Genomic DNA, 13,899 nt, shown 5'->3' on the forward strand with positions numbered 1-13,899 from the left:
TGCGGTCAGATATGGATCGGTGAGAGGTGACTCGGTATTGTGATTAGTAGTGTGTGGGTCGAACCAGTGAGTGTGGATGTGACTGGTGGTGTGAGTGGTGTTCGTTTCACTCGAATGATGTTCACTTGTTTCAGTCAATGAAACCACATAGAGTTGATGTTCACTGAGAATTGATTGTCTGTTTATTTGTTTGCATACACGTCAGGTGTTCCATCGGATCACACAACCGAGCCATCCACTTCACAAACCAGCACACACATTCCGTCCGAAGTGTCCAGTCAATCATCCGAACCGACAACATCAACTACACCTACTCATCCACAGACTGATTCATCCATCGTGACTAGTGAGTTCAATGATTGTTTTGCATTAGGTGATGTGTATTTCAGTATTGGTTGCATGCGTGTGTGTGTGTTTGTGTGCGTGTGTGTTTGTGTTTGTGTGTTGTGTGTTGTGTTTTGTGTGTTTTGTTTTGGGTGTTTCGGTGACGTGAAACAGTGTGGCACGAACACTCGTCCGACTCAACCACCAACGGTCACGTGAGCACCAGTCGATTGCACACGAGTTGTGTGTGCACTTCAAATCCGTGTGCAATGTGTGTGTTTGAGGTTTGAGAATTCACTTGTACAGTGTGTGTTTTATTGCGTGAATGTTCGTCAGTGTGAGAGAGTGGTTGAGTGATTGAGTGATTGAGTGATTGAGTGAGTGGAGACTGTGTGGTTGACGACTGACGCATCTACTGACATGACACATTGGAGAGATTGTAGGTTGAAGAGTGCTCCACTGATCCACATGTGTTTGGAACGTGTGTCTGCAACACACCGATGAACGGACGCTGATCGTTTGTGTCGGTGTGGTTGCACGTTGTGCTTGAATTCTCAAGTAGGAGATGAGTGACGAGTGTTCCATGCAAATCGATGCGGTCAGATATGGATCGGTGAGAGGTGACTCGGTATTGTGATTAGTAGTGTGTGGGTCGAACCAGTGAGTGTGGATGTGACTGGTGGTGTGAGTGGTGTTCGTTTCACTCGAATGATGTTCACTTGTTTCAGTCAATGAAACCACATAGAGTTGATGTTCACTGAGAATTGATTGTCTGTTTATTTGTTTGCATACACGTCAGGTGTTCCATCGGATCACACAACCGAGCCATCCACTTCACAAACCAGCACACACATTCCGTCCGAAGTGTCCAGTCAATCATCCGAACCGACAACATCAACTACACCTACTCATCCACAGACTGATTCATCCATCGTGACTAGTGAGTTCAATGATTGTTTTGCATTAGGTGATGTGTATTTCAGTATTGGTTGCATGCGTGTGTGTGTGTTTGTGTGCGTGTGTGTTTGTGTTTGTGTGTTGTGTGTTGTGTTTTGTGTGTTTTGTTTTGGGTGTTTCGGTGACGTGAAACAGTGTGGCACGAACACTCGTCCGACTCAACCACCAACGGTCACGTGAGCACCAGTCGATTGCACACGAGTTGTGTGTGCACTTCAAATCCGTGTGCAATGTGTGTGTTTGAGGTTTGAGAATTCACTTGTACAGTGTGTGTTTTATTGCGTGAATGTTCGTCAGTGTGAGAGAGTGGTTGAGTGATTGAGTGATTGAGTGATTGAGTGAGTGGAGACTGTGTGGTTGACGACTGACGCATCTACTGACATGACACATTGGAGAGATTGTAGGTTGAAGAGTGCTCCACTGATCCACATGTGTTTGGAACGTGTGTGTCTGCAACACACCGATGAACGGACGCTGATCGTTTGTGTCGGTGTGGTTGCACGTTGTGCTTGAATTCTCAAGTAGGAGATGAGTGACGAGTGTTCCATGCAAATCGATGCGGTCAGATATGGATCGGTGAGAGGTGACTCGGTATTGTGATTAGTAGTGTGTGGGTCGAACCAGTGAGTGTGGATGTGACTGGTGGTGTGAGTGGTGTTCGTTTCACTCGAATGATGTTCACTTGTTTCAGTCAATGAAACCACATAGAGTTGATGTTCACTGAGAATTGATTGTCTGTTTATTTGTTTGCATACACGTCAGGTGTTCCATCGGATCACACAACCGAGCCATCCACTTCACAAACCAGCACACACATTCCGTCCGAAGTGTCCAGTCAATCATCCGAACCGACAACATCAACTACACCTACTCATCCACAGACTGATTCATCCATCGTGACTAGTGAGTTCAATGATTGTTTTGCATTAGGTGATGTGTATTTCAGTATTGGTTGCATGCGTGTGTGTGTGTTTGTGTGCGTGTGTGTTTGTGTTTGTGTGTTGTGTGTTGTGTTTTGTGTGTTTTGTTTTGGGTGTTTCGGTGACGTGAAACAGTGTGGCACGAACACTCGTCCGACTCAACCACCAACGGTCACGTGAGCACCAGTCGATTGCACACGAGTTGTGTGTGCACTTCAAATCCGTGTGCAATGTGTGTGTTTGAGGTTTGAGAATTCACTTGTACAGTGTGTGTTTTATTGCGTGAATGTTCGTCAGTGTGAGAGAGTGGTTGAGTGATTGAGTGATTGAGTGATTGAGTGAGTGGAGACTGTGTGGTTGACGACTGACGCATCTACTGACATGACACATTGGAGAGATTGTAGGTTGAAGAGTGCTCCACTGATCCACATGTGTTTGGAACGTGTGTGTCTGCAACACACCGATGAACGGACGCTGATCGTTTGTGTCGGTGTGGTTGCACGTTGTGCTTGAATTCTCAAGTAGGAGATGAGTGACGAGTGTTCCATGCAAATCGATGCGGTCAGATATGGATCGGTGAGAGGTGACTCGGTATTGTGATTAGTAGTGTGTGGGTCGAACCAGTGAGTGTGGATGTGACTGGTGGTGTGAGTGGTGTTCGTTTCACTCGAATGATGTTCACTTGTTTCAGTCAATGAAACCACATAGAGTTGATGTTCACTGAGAATTGATTGTCTGTTTATTTGTTTGCATACACGTCAGGTGTTCCATCGGATCACACAACCGAGCCATCCACTTCACAAACCAGCACACACATTCCGTCCGAAGTGTCCAGTCAATCATCCGAACCGACAACATCAACTACACCTACTCATCCACAGACTGATTCATCCATCGTGACTAGTGAGTTCAATGATTGTTTTGCATTAGGTGATGTGTATTTCAGTATTGGTTGCATGCGTGTGTGTGTGTTTGTGTGCGTGTGTGTTTGTGTTTGTGTGTTGTGTGTTGTGTTTTGTGTGTTTTGTTTTGGGTGTTTCGGTGACGTGAAACAGTGTGGCACGAACACTCGTCCGACTCAACCACCAACGGTCACGTGAGCACCAGTCGATTGCACACGAGTTGTGTGTGCACTTCAAATCCGTGTGCAATGTGTGTGTTTGAGGTTTGAGAATTCACTTGTACAGTGTGTGTTTTATTGCGTGAATGTTCGTCAGTGTGAGAGAGTGGTTGAGTGATTGAGTGATTGAGTGATTGAGTGAGTGGAGACTGTGTGGTTGACGACTGACGCATCTACTGACATGACACATTGGAGAGATTGTAGGTTGAAGAGTGCTCCACTGATCCACATGTGTTTGGAACGTGTGTGTCTGCAACACACCGATGAACGGACGCTGATCGTTTGTGTCGGTGTGGTTGCACGTTGTGCTTGAATTCTCAAGTAGGAGATGAGTGACGAGTGTTCCATGCAAATCGATGCGGTCAGATATGGATCGGTGAGAGGTGACTCGGTATTGTGATTAGTAGTGTGTGGGTCGAACCAGTGAGTGTGGATGTGACTGGTGGTGTGAGTGGTGTTCGTTTCACTCGAATGATGTTCACTTGTTTCAGTCAATGAAACCACATAGAGTTGATGTTCACTGAGAATTGATTGTCTGTTTATTTGTTTGCATACACGTCAGGTGTTCCATCGGATCACACAACCGAGCCATCCACTTCACAAACCAGCACACACATTCCGTCCGAAGTGTCCAGTCAATCATCCGAACCGACAACATCAACTACACCTACTCATCCACAGACTGATTCATCCATCGTGACTAGTGAGTTCAATGATTGTTTTGCATTAGGTGATGTGTATTTCAGTATTGGTTGCATGCGTGTGTGTGTGTTTGTGTTTGTGTGTTGTGTGTTGTTGGTTTTTGTTTTGGGTGTTTCGGTGACGTGAAACAGTGTGGCACGAACACTCGTCCGACTCAACCACCAACGGTCACGTGAGCACCAGTCGATTGCACACGAGTTGTGTGTGCACTTCAAATCCGTGTGCAATGTGTGTGTTTGAGGTTTGAGAATTCACTTGTACAGTGTGTGTTTTATTGCGTGAATGTTCGTCAGTGTGAGAGAGTGGTTGAGTGATTGAGTGATTGAGTGATTGAGTGAGTGGAGACTGTGTGGTTGACGACTGACGCATCTACTGACATGACACATTGGAGAGTGCTCCACTGATCCACATGTGTTTGGAACGTGTGTGTCTGCAACACACCGATGAACGGACGCTGATCGTTTGTGTCGGTGTGGTTGCACGTTGTGCTTGAATTGTCAAGTAGGAGATGAGTGACGAGTGTTCCATGCAAATCGATGCGGTCAGATATGGATCGGTGAGAGGTGACTCGGTATTGTGATTAGTAGTGTGTGGGTCGAACCAGTGAGTGTGGATGTGACTGGTGGTGTGAGTGGTGTTCGTTTCACTCGAATGATGTTCACTTGTTTCAGTCAATGAAACCACATAGAGTTGATGTTCACTGAGAATTGATTGTCTGTTTATTTGTTTGCATACACGTCAGGTGTTCCATCGGATCACACAACCGAGCCATCCACTTCACAAACCAGCACACACATTCCGTCCGAAGTGTCCAGTCAATCATCCGAACCGACAACATCAACTACACCTACTCATCCACAGACTGATTCATCCATCGTGACTAGTGAGTTCAATGATTGTTTTGCATTAGGTGATGTGTATTTCAGTATTGGTTGCATGCGTGTGTGTGTGTTTGTGTGCGTGTGTGTTTGTGTTTGTGTGTTGTGTGTTGTGTGTTGTGTGTTTTGTTTTGGGTGTTTCGGTGACGTGAAACAGTGTGGCACGAACACTCGTCCGACTCAACCACCAACGGTCACGTGAGCACCAGTCGATTGCACACGAGTTGTGTGTGCACTTCAAATCCGTGTGCAATGTGTGTGTTTGAGGTTTGAGAATTCACTTGTACAGTGTGTGTTTTATTGCGTGAATGTTCGTCAGTGTGAGAGAGTGGTTGAGTGATTGAGTGATTGAGTGATTGAGTGAGTGGAGACTGTGTGGTTGACGACTGACGCATCTACTGACATGACACATTGGAGAGATTGTAGGTTGAAGAGTGCTCCACTGATCCACATGTGTTTGGAACGTGTGTGTCTGCAACACACCGATGAACGGACGCTGATCGTTTGTGTCGGTGTGGTTGCACGTTGTGCTTGAATTGTCAAGTAGGAGATGAGTGACGAGTGTTCCATGCAAATCGATGCGGTCAGATATGGATCGGTGAGAGGTGACTCGGTATTGTGATTAGTAGTGTGTGGGTCGAACCAGTGAGTGTGGATGTGACTGGTGGTGTGAGTGGTGTTCGTTTCACTCGAATGATGTTCACTTGTTTCAGTCAATGAAACCACATAGAGTTGATGTTCACTGAGAATTGATTGTCTGTTTATTTGTTTGCATACACGTCAGGTGTTCCATCGGATCACACAACCGAGCCATCCACTTCACAAACCAGCACACACATTCCGTCCGAAGTGTCCAGTCAATCATCCGAACCGACAACATCAACTACACCTACTCATCCACAGACTGATTCATCCATCGTGACTAGTGAGTTCAATGATTGTTTTGCATTAGGTGATGTGTATTTCAGTATTGGTTGCATGCGTGTGTGTGTTTGTGTGCGTGTGTGTTTGTGTTTGTGTGTTGTGTGTTGTGTTTGTGTGTTTTGTTTTGGGTGTTTCGGTGACGTGAAACAGTGTGGCACGAACACTCGTCCGACTCAACCACCAACGGTCACGTGAGCACCAGTCGATTGCACACGAGTTGTGTGTGCACTTCAAATCCGTGTGCAATGTGTGTGTTTGAGGTTTGAGAATTCACTTGTACAGTGTGTGTTTTATTGCGTGAATGTTCGTCAGTGTGAGAGAGTGGTTGAGTGATTGAGTGATTGAGTGATTGAGTGAGTGGAGACTGTGTGGTTGACGACTGACGCATCTACTGACATGACACATTGGAGAGATTGTAGGTTGAAGAGTGCTCCACTGATCCACATGTGTTTGGAACGTGTGTGTCTGCAACACACCGATGAACGGACGCTGATCGTTTGTGTCGGTGTGGTTGCACGTTGTGCTTGAATTGTCAAGTAGGAGATGAGTGACGAGTGTTCCATGCAAATCGATGCGGTCAGATATGGATCGGTGAGAGGTGACTCGGTATTGTGATTAGTAGTGTGTGGGTCGAACCAGTGAGTGTGGATGTGACTGGTGGTGTGAGTGGTGTTCGTTTCACTCGAATGATGTTCACTTGTTTCAGTCAATGAAACCACATAGAGTTGATGTTCACTGAGAATTGATTGTCTGTTTATTTGTTTGCATACACGTCAGGTGTTCCATCGGATCACACAACCGAGCCATCCACTTCACAAACCAGCACACACATTCCGTCCGAAGTGTCCAGTCAATCATCCGAACCGACAACATCAACTACACCTACTCATCCACAGACTGATTCATCCATCGTGACTAGTGAGTTCAATGATTGTTTTGCATTAGGTGATGTGTATTTCAGTATTGGTTGCATGCGTGTGTGTGTGTTTGTGTTTGTGTGTTGTGTGTTGTTGGTTTTGTTTTGGGTGTTTCGGTGACGTGAAACAGTGTGGCACGAACACTCGTCCGACTCAACCACCAACGGTCACGTGAGCACCAGTCGATTGCACACGAGTTGTGTGTGCACTTCAAATCCGTGTGCAATGTGTGTGTTTGAGGTTTGAGAATTCACTTGTACAGTGTGTGTTTTATTGCGTGAATGTTCGTCAGTGTGAGAGAGTGGTTGAGTGATTGAGTGATTGAGTGATTGAGTGAGTGGAGACTGTGTGGTTGACGACTGACGCATCTACTGACATGACACATTGGAGAGTGCTCCACTGATCCACATGTGTTTGGAACGTGTGTCTGCAACACACCGATGAACGGACGCTGATCGTTTGTGTCGGTGTGGTTGCACGTTGTGCTTGAATTGTCAAGTAGGAGATGAGTGACGAGTGTTCCATGCAAATCGATGCGGTCAGATATGGATCGGTGAGAGGTGACTCGGTATTGTGATTAGTAGTGTGTGGGTCGAACCAGTGAGTGTGGATGTGACTGGTGGTGTGAGTGGTGTTCGTTTCACTCGAATGATGTTCACTTGTTTCAGTCAATGAAACCACATAGAGTTGATGTTCACTGAGAATTGATTGTCTGTTTATTTGTTTGCATACACGTCAGGTGTTCCATCGGATCACACAACCGAGCCATCCACTTCACAAACCAGCACACACATTCCGTCCGAAGTGTCCAGTCAATCATCCGAACCGACAACATCAACTACACCTACTCATCCACAGACTGATTCATCCATCGTGACTAGTGAGTTCAATGATTGTTTTGCATTAGGTGATGTGTATTTCAGTATTGGTTGCATGCGTGTGTGTGTGTTTGTGTGCGTGTGTGTTTGTGTTTGTGTGTTGTGTGTTGTGTTTTGTGTGTTTTGTTTTGGGTGTTTCGGTGACGTGAAACAGTGTGGCACGAACACTCGTCCGACTCAACCACCAACGGTCACGTGAGCACCAGTCGATTGCACACGAGTTGTGTGTGCACTTCAAATCCGTGTGCAATGTGTGTGTTTGAGGTTTGAGAATTCACTTGTACAGTGTGTGTTTTATTGCGTGAATGTTCGTCAGTGTGAGAGAGTGGTTGAGTGATTGAGTGATTGAGTGATTGAGTGAGTGGAGACTGTGTGGTTGACGACTGACGCATCTACTGACATGACACATTGGAGAGATTGTAGGTTGAAGAGTGCTCCACTGATCCACATGTGTTTGGAACGTGTGTGTCTGCAACACACCGATGAACGGACGCTGATCGTTTGTGTCGGTGTGGTTGCACGTTGTGCTTGAATTCTCAAGTAGGAGATGAGTGACGAGTGTTCCATGCAAATCGATGCGGTCAGATATGGATCGGTGAGAGGTGACTCGGTATTGTGATTAGTAGTGTGTGGGTCGAACCAGTGAGTGTGGATGTGACTGGTGGTGTGAGTGGTGTTCGTTTCACTCGAATGATGTTCACTTGTTTCAGTCAATGAAACCACATAGAGTTGATGTTCACTGAGAATTGATTGTCTGTTTATTTGTTTGCATACACGTCAGGTGTTCCATCGGATCACACAACCGAGCCATCCACTTCACAAACCAGCACACACATTCCGTCCGAAGTGTCCAGTCAATCATCCGAACCGACAACATCAACTACACCTACTCATCCACAGACTGATTCATCCATCGTGACTAGTGAGTTCAATGATTGTTTTGCATTAGGTGATGTGTATTTCAGTATTGGTTGCATGCGTGTGTGTGTGTGTGTCGTGTGTGTGTGTTTGTGTGTTGTGTGTGTGTTGTGTTTTTGTTTTGGGTGTTTCGGTGACGTGAAACAGTGTGGCACGAACACTCGTCCGACTCAACCACCAACGGTCACGTGAGCACCAGTCGATTGCACACGAGTTGTGTGTGCACTTCAAATCCGTGTGCAATGTGTGTGTTTGAGGTTTGAGAATTCACTTGTACAGTGTGTGTTTTATTGCGTGAATGTTCGTCAGTGTGAGAGAGTGGTTGAGTGATTGAGTGATTGAGTGATTGAGTGAGTGGAGACTGTGTGGTTGACGACTGACGCATCTACTGACATGACACATTGGAGAGATTGTAGGTTGAAGAGTGCTCCACTGATCCACATGTGTTTGGAACGTGTGTGTCTGCAACACACCGATGAACGGACGCTGATCGTTTGTGTCGGTGTGGTTGCACGTTGTGCTTGAATTCTCAAGTAGGAGATGAGTGACGAGTGTTCCATGCAAATCGATGCGGTCAGATATGGATCGGTGAGAGGTGACTCGGTATTGTGATTAGTAGTGTGTGGGTCGAACCAGTGAGTGTGGATGTGACTGGTGGTGTGAGTGGTGTTCGTTTCACTCGAATGATGTTCACTTGTTTCAGTCAATGAAACCACATAGAGTTGATGTTCACTGAGAATTGATTGTCTGTTTATTTGTTTGCATACACGTCAGGTGTTCCATCGGATCACACAACCGAGCCATCCACTTCACAAACCAGCACACACATTCCGTCCGAAGTGTCCAGTCAATCATCCGAACCGACAACATCAACTACACCTACTCATCCACAGACTGATTCATCCATCGTGACTAGTGAGTTCAATGATTGTTTTGCATTAGGTGATGTGTATTTCAGTATTGGTTGCATGCGTGTGTGTGTGTTTGTGTGCGTGTGTGTTTGTGTTTGTGTGTTGTGTGTTGTGTTTTGTGTGTTTTGTTTTGGGTGTTTCGGTGACGTGAAACAGTGTGGCACGAACACTCGTCCGACTCAACCACCAACGGTCACGTGAGCACCAGTCGATTGCACACGAGTTGTGTGTGCACTTCAAATCCGTGTGCAATGTGTGTGTTTGAGGTTTGAGAATTCACTTGTACAGTGTGTGTTTTATTGCGTGAATGTTCGTCAGTGTGAGAGAGTGGTTGAGTGATTGAGTGATTGAGTGATTGAGTGAGTGGAGACTGTGTGGTTGACGACTGACGCATCTACTGACATGACACATTGGAGAGATTGTAGGTTGAAGAGTGCTCCACTGATCCACATGTGTTTGGAACGTGTGTGTCTGCAACACACCGATGAACGGACGCTGATCGTTTGTGTCGGTGTGGTTGCACGTTGTGCTTGAATTCTCAAGTAGGAGATGAGTGACGAGTGTTCCATGCAAATCGATGCGGTCAGATATGGATCGGTGAGAGGTGACTCGGTATTGTGATTAGTAGTGTGTGGGTCGAACCAGTGAGTGTGGATGTGACTGGTGGTGTGAGTGGTGTTCGTTTCACTCGAATGATGTTCACTTGTTTCAGTCAATGAAACCACATAGAGTTGATGTTCACTGAGAATTGATTGTCTGTTTATTTGTTTGCATACACGTCAGGTGTTCCATCGGATCACACAACCGAGCCATCCACTTCACAAACCAGCACACACATTCCGTCCGAAGTGTCCAGTCAATCATCCGAACCGACAACATCAACTACACCTACTCATCCACAGACTGATTCATCCATCGTGACTAGTGAGTTCAATGATTGTTTTGCATTAGGTGATGTGTATTTCAGTATTGGTTGCATGCGTGTGTGTGTGTTGTGTGTGTGTGTGTGTGTGTGTTGTGTGTGTTGGTGTTTTGTTTTGGGTGTTTCGGTGACGTGAAACAGTGTGGCACGAACACTCGTCCGACTCAACCACCAACGGTCACGTGAGCACCAGTCGATTGCACACGAGTTGTGTGTGCACTTCAAATCCGTGTGCAATGTGTGTGTTTGAGGTTTGAGAATTCACTTGTACAGTGTGTGTTTTATTGCGTGAATGTTCGTCAGTGTGAGAGAGTGGTTGAGTGATTGAGTGATTGAGTGATTGAGTGAGTGGAGACTGTGTGGTTGACGACTGACGCATCTACTGACATGACACATTGGAGAGATTGTAGGTTGAAGAGTGCTCCACTGATCCACATGTGTTTGGAACGTGTGTGTCTGCAACACACCGATGAACGGACGCTGATCGTTTGTGTCGGTGTGGTTGCACGTTGTGCTTGAATTGTCAAGTAGGAGATGAGTGACGAGTGTTCCATGCAAATCGATGCGGTCAGATATGGATCGGTGAGAGGTGACTCGGTATTGTGATTAGTAGTGTGTGGGTCGAACCAGTGAGTGTGGATGTGACTGGTGGTGTGAGTGGTGTTCGTTTCACTCGAATGATGTTCACTTGTTTCAGTCAATGAAACCACATAGAGTTGATGTTCACTGAGAATTGATTGTCTGTTTATTTGTTTGCATACACGTCAGGTGTTCCATCGGATCACACAACCGAGCCATCCACTTCACAAACCAGCACACACATTCCGTCCGAAGTGTCCAGTCAATCATCCGAACCGACAACATCAACTACACCTACTCATCCACAGACTGATTCATCCATCGTGACTAGTGAGTTCAATGATTGTTTTGCATTAGGTGATGTGTATTTCAGTATTGGTTGCATGCGTGTGTGTGTGTTTGTGTGCGTGTGTGTTTGTGTTTGTGTGTTGTTGTGTTGTGTTTGTGTGTTTTGTTTTGGGTGTTTCGGTGACGTGAAACAGTGTGGCACGAACACTCGTCCGACTCAACCACCAACGGTCACGTGAGCACCAGTCGATTGCACACGAGTTGTGTGTGCACTTCAAATCCGTGTGCAATGTGTGTGTTTGAGGTTTGAGAATTCACTTGTACAGTGTGTGTTTTATTGCGTGAATGTTCGTCAGTGTGAGAGAGTGGTTGAGTGATTGAGTGATTGAGTGATTGAGTGAGTGGAGACTGTGTGGTTGACGACTGACGCATCTACTGACATGACACATTGGAGAGATTGTAGGTTGAAGAGTGCTCCACTGATCCACATGTGTTTGGAACGTGTGTGTCTGCAACACACCGATGAACGGACGCTGATCGTTTGTGTCGGTGTGGTTGCACGTTGTGCTTGAATTGTCAAGTAGGAGATGAGTGACGAGTGTTCCATGCAAATCGATGCGGTCAGATATGGATCGGTGAGAGGTGACTCGGTATTGTGATTAGTAGTGTGTGGGTCGAACCAGTGAGTGTGGATGTGACTGGTGGTGTGAGTGGTGTTCGTTTCACTCGAATGATGTTCACTTGTTTCAGTCAATGAAACCACATAGAGTTGATGTTCACTGAGAATTGATTGTCTGTTTATTTGTTTGCATACACGTCAGGTGTTCCATCGGATCACACAACCGAGCCATCCACTTCACAAACCAGCACACACATTCCGTCCGAAGTGTCCAGTCAATCATCCGAACCGACAACATCAACTACACCTACTCATCCACAGACTGATTCATCCATCGTGACTAGTGAGTTCAATGATTGTTTTGCATTAGGTGATGTGTATTTCAGTATTGGTTGCATGCGTGTGTGTGTGTTGTGTGCGTTTGTGTGTTGTGTGTTGTTGGTTTTTGTTTTGGGTGTTTCGGTGACGTGAAACAGTGTGGCACGAACACTCGTCCGACTCAACCACCAACGGTCACGTGAGCACCAGTCGATTGCACACGAGTTGTGTGTGCACTTCAAATCCGTGTGCAATGTGTGTGTTTGAGGTTTGAGAATTCACTTGTACAGTGTGTGTTTTATTGCGTGAATGTTCGTCAGTGTGAGAGAGTGGTTGAGTGATTGAGTGATTGAGTGATTGAGTGAGTGGAGACTGTGTGGTTGACGACTGACGCATCTACTGACATGACACATTTAGGTTGAGAGTGCTCCACTGATCCACATGTGTTTGGAACGTGTGTGTCTGCAACACACCGATGAACGGACGCTGATCGTTTGTGTCGGTGTGGTTGCACGTTGTGCTTGAATTGTCAAGTAGGAGATGAGTGACGAGTGTTCCATGCAAATCGATGCGGTCAGATATGGATCGGTGAGAGGTGACTCGGTATTGTGATTAGTAGTGTGTGGGTCGAACCAGTGAGTGTGGATGTGACTGGTGGTGTGAGTGGTGTTCGTTTCACTCGAATGATGTTCACTTGTTTCAGTCAATGAAACCACATAGAGTTGATGTTCACTGAGAATTGATTGTCTGTTTATTTGTTTGCATACACGTCAGGTGTTCCATCGGATCACACAACCGAGCCATCCACTTCACAAACCAGCACACACATTCCGTCCGAAGTGTCCAGTCAATCATCCGAACCGACAACATCAACTACACCTACTCATCCACAGACTGATTCATCCATCGTGACTAGTGAGTTCAATGATTGTTTTGCATTAGGTGATGTGTATTTCAGTATTGGTTGCATGCGTGTGTGTGTGTTTGTGTGCGTGTGTGTTTGTGTTTGTGTGTTGTGTGTTGTGTTTTGTGTGTTTTGTTTTGGGTGTTTCGGTGACGTGAAACAGTGTGGCACGAACACTCGTCCGACTCAACCACCAACGGTCACGTGAGCACCAGTCGATTGCACACGAGTTGTGTGTGCACTTCAAATCCGTGTGCAATGTGTGTGTTTGAGGTTTGAGAATTCACTTGTACAGTGTGTGTTTTATTGCGTGAATGTTCGTCAGTGTGAGAGAGTGGTTGAGTGATTGAGTGATTGAGTGATTGAGTGAGTGGAGACTGTGTGGTTGACGACTGACGCATCTACTGACATGACACATTGGAGAGATTGTAGGTTGAAGAGTGCTCCACTGATCCACATGTGTTTGGAACGTGTGTGTCTGCAACACACCGATGAACGGACGCTGATCGTTTGTGTCGGTGTGGTTGCACGTTGTGCTTGAATTGTCAAGTAGGAGATGAGTGACGAGTGTTCCATGCAAATCGATGCGGTCAGATATGGATCGGTGAGAGGTGACTCGGTATTGTGATTAGTAGTGTGTGGGTCGAACCAGTGAGTGTGGATGTGACTGGTGGTGTGAGTGGTGTTCGTTTCACTCGAATGATGTTCACTTGTTTCAGTCAATGAAACCACATAGAGTTGATGTTCACTGAGAATTGATTGTCTGTTTATTTGTTTGCATACACGTCAGGTGTTCCATCGGATCACACAACCGAGCCAT

The sequence above is a fragment of the Schistosoma haematobium genome, chromosome 5, assembly GCF_000699445.3.
Source record: "Schistosoma haematobium chromosome 5, whole genome shotgun sequence".
In the NCBI taxonomy this organism is placed as follows: Eukaryota; Metazoa; Platyhelminthes; class Trematoda; order Strigeidida; family Schistosomatidae; genus Schistosoma; species Schistosoma haematobium.